Below are 7,078 nucleotides of genomic sequence, written 5' to 3' on the forward strand. Positions count from 1 at the left end.
GTTGATTTGATTGAAATATTATTTTCCATCTGCAATCCGACATTTAAATTGTTTTTATGTTATTATCGTTACGTTAAATCATAGGTTTGTTATAAAAAAATGCGTTTTGAACGGCAGGTGTAGGTCAAATTTTACGAACCACGAAATCTAAGTAAATGTTCCTTTATTGCGTGAATATATGCGTCTCACAATACTTTGGTTTTGGGTTCATTAAAATGTTTTTTAACTTTCGAAATAGACTGATTTCGTCAAACAGGAATTATCCTAAAAAAATACTTTTTACAATTATTATTAAAATTAAAATTTGTCATGATTCCTCTTTCTCGTTTCTTTTAGCTCCACATATTACAATGAACGGGGATGGTGTAGTCCCACTCGCTCCAGAAATTTGTGACTTTAGCGCGATATTCATAAATCAGCCGTTTCAAGTTTAGTTTAGCAACTCTCTGTTGGAAAAGCATACGGATAAATCTCTTATACACTCTTTCAACAAATTGAATCAAGTATTTAGTTCCACACTGAACTGCGTTGTAGACCGTTTCCCTACTATTATAGTGAACTTAACATTCTGAACAGATTCTAAAAATATTCGGTTTATGTCGATTGCTTACCAACCCGTGAAACGACAGGCTAGTAAAATTCTTTTTGGAATCCATTTTCTGTATTAAATTATTTGTTTTGATGACTGAAACGTCGCGTAAATAAAATCTCTTTAAATTTGTGTCGTTCATCAAAATTTGATCAACGAAAACTGAAACGACGAAACGCGCCAAATACCCGTTAAAAAGAACTTACTGTCCGGTGCTTACTTTCGTCATTAATTTCTTCAATTGATCGTTGTCTATGGATATGTCAATGTTATTCTCCCTTGTCATCCACGCGGTGGTTGTTGCTCCTTTCGAAGTAATATTTTGTATAAGTTACACAATAATTGAGTTATATTTAAACGATTTAAAATCATTTCAATAACCATCACATATTTATAGCGATCTTTTTAAAATTCAACGCTTCTACTTTTGTCGTGACAATTTGTAGTTGACCGCCGCGCTACGCTAGTACGTAAGTATGTTCTTGCCATATTTAATAAGTAACTCAGCATAAGTTCTTTAATTAGTTATTCTTCATTGTAAGAATACATCGCTTAGCACTTGGTTGATCAGTTTAACTGCATTCACGACATAACGAATTGATCCAACACCAAGCCGGTCAACACGTGTCACACTAGAGTACATGAGTTTGTTCACTGTAGATTTATGGCCGCTGTCACAAATTAAAACCATGCGATTGGTAAGTTCATTTAATCTTAACCCTGAGCGAAAGATTCTGTGACCCGATTATCTGATTGCATGTAGGTAGTATATTTAATTGTTACAACATGTTGTGTCTTGCATTTTCGCTTAATGCCAATGATAGACGTCAACGGGCGTTTTTTCACTTTTTAACTCATAAACCAAAAACATTTTCTTGCGGAAAGATACCTTATCACTAGCAAACACTGCCACCGATTGTTGATTTGTGGTCGCCGTTATAGATTAAATCCAAGCGAGATTAAAAAAAATCTATATTGATCACGACCAAGGAAATTACTCGATTCTATTTAGTAAATTTTATTTTCACAACATCCTTTGACTTGCATTAATGCTCTAATAATACAATTCAACAAGTATGTTTTATTGTTCGCCTTAAATTTCATAAACTGTTCATAATAGTGTTTGTTAACATTGTGTACTTCATAAATATAATGAGACGGCTTGTGCGACCCACGAAAAACTACACCAACCTCTTTTTGCTTAATACACGAAAATAATTCACTTTGACTCACAGTGTACCGTTCCATGATAACTATTTGTTAATGCCACTTCTGTCAAACAAACTTTGCGATTGTTTCTATTAAATCCTTAACTAAACAGTAGTTATCCTTTGGTAAAATACTTTCATTAGCCAAAGCGATGCAGTGTCCTGTATCAAATGATAAATTGATAATTTCTTTTTTGCCGTTTTCGTGAAAAAAAATCTCCTCAATTGTATTTTAACCGTCAATAAGGGCGTTGGTAAGTTGTTTTGCCATCTGCGATCTTTTTGAATCTCCTTTATAACTTATCAAATTGGACTAATTAATTGATGTTTTGTTACAGTTATACGTTACAATCAGACCAATTACCATCACATCAGCAGTGCGCTATCACAGCAGTCCCATGGATCTTCCCAACCCAGAGAGTGTTTGCACTAAGACGGAACCAGGGTCCCAGGAAGAAGGCGCAGGTGAAATGCCGTATATGGATATAGAAACCCACCTCCAGGATATAAAGAAGGAATTTTTGCAGTATGCTGAGAATGTTCAGCCAAATAGTAAGTCACATTGAAAAATATTGACTAAAATTACACGATTATTATAAATTGATATGACTAATATATATTATTTCATGAAACCTTGTCTGTAGGTTCTACAAATTGTTGTTTTGTTATTCCAGGTAGCATTTGGGTTGGTACAGTTCCCTTCCAGACAGAAACAGGACCACGAGAAGACGGAGAGGGGATTCCTTATACTGAAATCGACATAGACCTGATGGATGTTAAAAAGGAATGCTTAGAGCATTCTGAAAGTGATTCCCAGACAGCTGGTAAATAGATGTTTGTTTATTTGATTCGTTTAAGTGATTAACTGTTTTATATTTTACTATGCATATTTTGTACGTCAGATTATACAGGGTGTACCCGACAAACTTTAACCAGCTATTACTTAGCAAATTTGGAGTAAAAAATGTTATTAGCACTTTGCTGTCCCGTAACATTTTTTTTCTTTAAAAAAAAACTATATAAATTCCACACTCCGTCACTGTCGACAGTATAGGGGTAACAGCACAGCTGTTTCGTCTTCCAATGACATTATCAAACTGTTGCGAAGCCACTTACAGATGACGTAAGTGATAACCTAAATGTTTCTATTTTTACTATCCCATGGCTTTATTGATTTCACAGTAAATTGTCGTAAATTGTTATTGGCTAAACCCTTTTGAAGTTTCCCCAATTATTGCATTGTTTAAAATTTCACTTAAAGTCTTTGGTATTACCAACTGATGACTCAGGGGTTTATTTCCCTTTATAATTAAGTATCTTGGTGTCTTATCTTAAATAATTAAGTATCTTGGTGAGAACACAATAATCATGTTAATTGAAATGTTGTATTGCTAGAGGAAGGAGTGGAAGGTGAGGTAGTACCTGGATATTCAGATCTTGTCACTAAATACGGCTAGTCATTTCAAGCAACGTTTCAAATTGAATTATGGTCTTTCACTAGAGCGAGAGTATATTCCACTGAACGATGAAAGGAGTGTTAAGAAGACAATCAGTGATTCGCGTACGAAAAATGTGAATAATTGTTGTTAAATAAAATACTTATTTTCTGGTACTGACGTCAGGAATCGGTATTTTTAATAGAAACGCGTGTTGAGTTGTGACGCGACGTTCCTTTCAAACTTTGACAAAGATAAAACAGTTGTGAAAATATAAATAGTGTATTTTTTATGTAAAAAAAAACGCTTCCGACAGCAAAGTGGATATACATTTTTTCACACCATGTATGCTCAGGAATCGCTGGTTAAAGTTTGTCGGTACTTGAGATACACCCTGGATATCCGGTTACAAATATCTTATTTTGATATTTGTAACCGGAGATAGTTGTGATTCTCAAACAATGATTCTCAAAAAGGAACGAAGTACCGCAGATGCAATTGCAACCATTACCAAACTGATAGCTGATAACATCGATAGAGACATTAAACCTCTTGCTGTCTTTCTAGATCTGTCTAAAGCTTTCGATACAATTTCACTCCACATTCTTCTAAAAAAACTGCAACAGATTGGGATAGAAGGTACTGCCCTGATATGGTTTAAAAACTACCTCACACAGAGATCACAAACAACTGTCATTCGCTCCAATCAGGAATATAGAAGTAAACGTTTACCAATCTCCTACGGTGTGCCCCAAGGAAGTTTTCTAGGTCCGCTCCTATTTCTCGTATATATGAACTACTTATTGAATTTGGACATTGGCGGTAATATTATATCTTTTGCAGACGATACGGTTATAATATTTACAAGTAAAACATGGAAAACCTCAATTGATAAAGCTAATTGTGGACTGAAAAAAATAAAAAAAATGGTTGATTCTAACCTTCTCACCGTAAATTTTTAAAAACTTCAATTCATGCATTTTTCAATCCGTAAATTTGAGCTCCCAGAAAACCTTTGTAAACTAATCATTCACACTTGCTCACAAAACCTAGACACATTTCCACTATCTCTTAACAATAGTTGTGCATGCCCATTTCTCAAACTGTCTATTGAAATAAAGTACCTAGGTGTCATTATAGATAACCAATTTCGTTGGGAGGCCCACATTAGCTCCATAACAAAGATATTCTCTACTCTCTTCGATCAATCCTTGACATAACGACTTTAAAAAGTGTTTATTTTGCTCTATTTGAATCGATAGCAATTTATGGCATCATAGGATGGAGAGGTTGAACAGCATCCACTTTCTACTCCCTAGTGACCGTTCAAAAACTTGTGCTAAGGGTCATCTTTAAATGTTCTAAGGGTCATCTTTAAATGTTCTTCTCATTTATCTGAACCACTTTTTAGGAAACTTACTGTCCTAGACATTCGCCAACTTTACATCAAGACAATTCTCATCCACAACTGGAAAAATGGTTTGAAAAACTCTACACAAAAAGATATACATACACACTACTCAACGCACATAAACGGCAAAATTCCTACAACAAGAACTATCTTCTCTTAGAGACAATACTCATAAATCTCACCTAAAATATTCAACGCACTAAATAATGACATCAAAACATCAAGATCAATCACTCAATTTAAAACCGGTGTCCATAAATGGATATTTGAAAAGCGGCGAAATTTTTTTAATTAACATAAGAATCCACACCACCATTAAAAGTTTTCTTTAAGGGAAAAATGAATCTATACCACCATAAAAAGTTTTCGTTTTTAAATTACAATAATATTAACAGAAAGATTAATTATTTTTTGCATTTATTATTTAAATTGGTTTGACACCACTGGAAGGTTTCACGTACTTTGGGATTGCTTCAGTATTTTTTAAGAACAATATTGTGACAATAATTTTTTCACTCTAGTATTATTAGCCGGAGTTCAAACAAGGATCTATAATGCTGAAGAATGTATCCATATATGTCACTGTAACTCGCACTTACTTATCAACTGTTCACCATATTTTTACATTTGCTTACCTAGAAATACATACCCATTTTGATGCTATAGGTACATATATAATTTTAATAACTTCTGGATCATAATTTTTTTTTCTCCTTTAAATTCGTTACTTTTTACGTTATGTCTTATATTTTTTACATTTTTTAAATATTCTATTATATTTCAACCTTTTGATATATTCTTTCAAATCATTTTAATGTATTTCACATACTATCTTAAACTATATACTCTTTATTTTCTTTTAAATTGTATACTTTTTATATTATTTTAATTTCTTCTATATTTCAAACTTAATTTATTGTTTTTTTTTTTGTATTGTATATTTAATCGACCAACATAACACGGGCATGTAAAAACCAATAAAAAAACTGAATAAAGAAAAAAAATGGATATCAAATATTTCCACGGTTTTAGAAATTTCATTCAATAGTTCTGATCCTCTTGTTGTGCTAGAACATCTGTTCTGCCATGTGGTATCTTCAACAAGTAGATGTGATTACTGCGGATTCCAAGAGAAATGGTCTATTATATTAGAACTAAGTATTGTAAGATTTGCAGAACTTCTAGCTCTTAGGCTAAATCTATTTGTTACCTCGTATAAAACTTCATGACGCATGCACCCCTACTATATTCCATGTGGCCGCATGTAAACAAGCCCACCTCAGGATTGTGTCTCAATTCGTTGCAATTTACTTATATGGTTAGTTCAGCCTTATTAAACTGCTTAGATGATCTGATGATATTTCCCAAGAGTTGTAGCAAGCCAAATAAGCCATGTATGACTGACTTTATCCACTTATTGAACTATATCCTCTTTCTTTTCAGACATAATAACGGACCCGAAGACGAATCCTGGAAAACTTTATTCATGTTGCTATTGTAATTACTCCTGCTCTCACAGGTCAACATTAGCACTGCACTTGCGCATCCATACTGGAGGAATAGGAAAATCTTATTCATGTTCGTTCTGCAACTACACGTGTTCGAAAAGTAGAAATTTAAAACATCACACCCTTATCCATACTGGGGAAAAACATTTTTCATGTTCCGAATGCAGTTATTCATCTTGTCGAATGGAATCTTTAAAACGTCACACGCTTACCCATTCAGGAAATAAACCTTATTCATGTTCCTATTGCAGTTATTCATGTTCACAAAATAGAACTTTAAAACGTCACATGTTAACCCATACCGGAGGAAAACATTTTTCATTTTCTCACAGCAACTATTCGAGTTCCGAAAAAGAAAATTTAAAACATCAAATCCTTTCCCACACTGGAGAAAAACCTTTTTCATGTTCCGAATGCAGTTATTCCTGTTCTCGAAAGGTAGCGTTAAACCTTCACATGTTAACGCACATTGAAAAAATACCCTTTTCATGTTCTGATTGCAGTTATTCATGTTCGCAAAAGAGAATTTTAAAACGTCACATGTTGACCCATACTGGAGAAAAACCCTTTTCATGTTCCTACTGTAATTACGGATGTTTTCATAAGGGTCACTTAAATCGTCACATGCTTACCCATACTGGAGTTAAACCTTATTCATGTTCCTTTTGCAGCGTTTCATTTTCACAAAAGGATAATTTAAAACGTCACTTGCTTACCCATACTGAAAAAAAACCTTTTTCATGTTCCAACTGCAACTATTCGTGTTTTGAAAAAGGAACTCTACAACTTCACATTCTAACACATACTGTAGAAAAACCTTATTCATGTTCCTACTGTGGGTATTCGTGTTCACAAAAGGGTCATTTAAACCGTCACATACGAATTCATACTGGAGAAAAACCTTACTCATGCTCCCATTGCAACTA

At 33.7% G+C, this 7,078-nt stretch overlaps 1 long non-coding RNA gene across 1 annotated transcript; it reads left to right on the plus strand.

Moving 5' to 3' along the window:
* The first annotated feature begins 930 nt into the window (after positions 1-930).
* LOC149413926 (uncharacterized) lies at positions 931-6,636 on the plus strand. The gene is made up of 4 exons (XR_016304099.1): positions 931-1,059; positions 2,136-2,349; positions 2,472-2,621; positions 6,088-6,636. It is a non-coding gene; the product is annotated as an uncharacterized LOC149413926 (long non-coding RNA).
* The last annotated feature ends 442 nt before the right edge of the window (positions 6,637-7,078 follow it).

The sequence above is a fragment of the Hesperophylax consimilis genome, chromosome 20 (assembly GCF_061612785.1).
Source record: "Hesperophylax consimilis isolate HC1 chromosome 20, BYU_Hcon_1.0, whole genome shotgun sequence".
Lineage (NCBI taxonomy): Eukaryota > Metazoa > Arthropoda > Insecta > Trichoptera > Limnephilidae > Hesperophylax > Hesperophylax consimilis.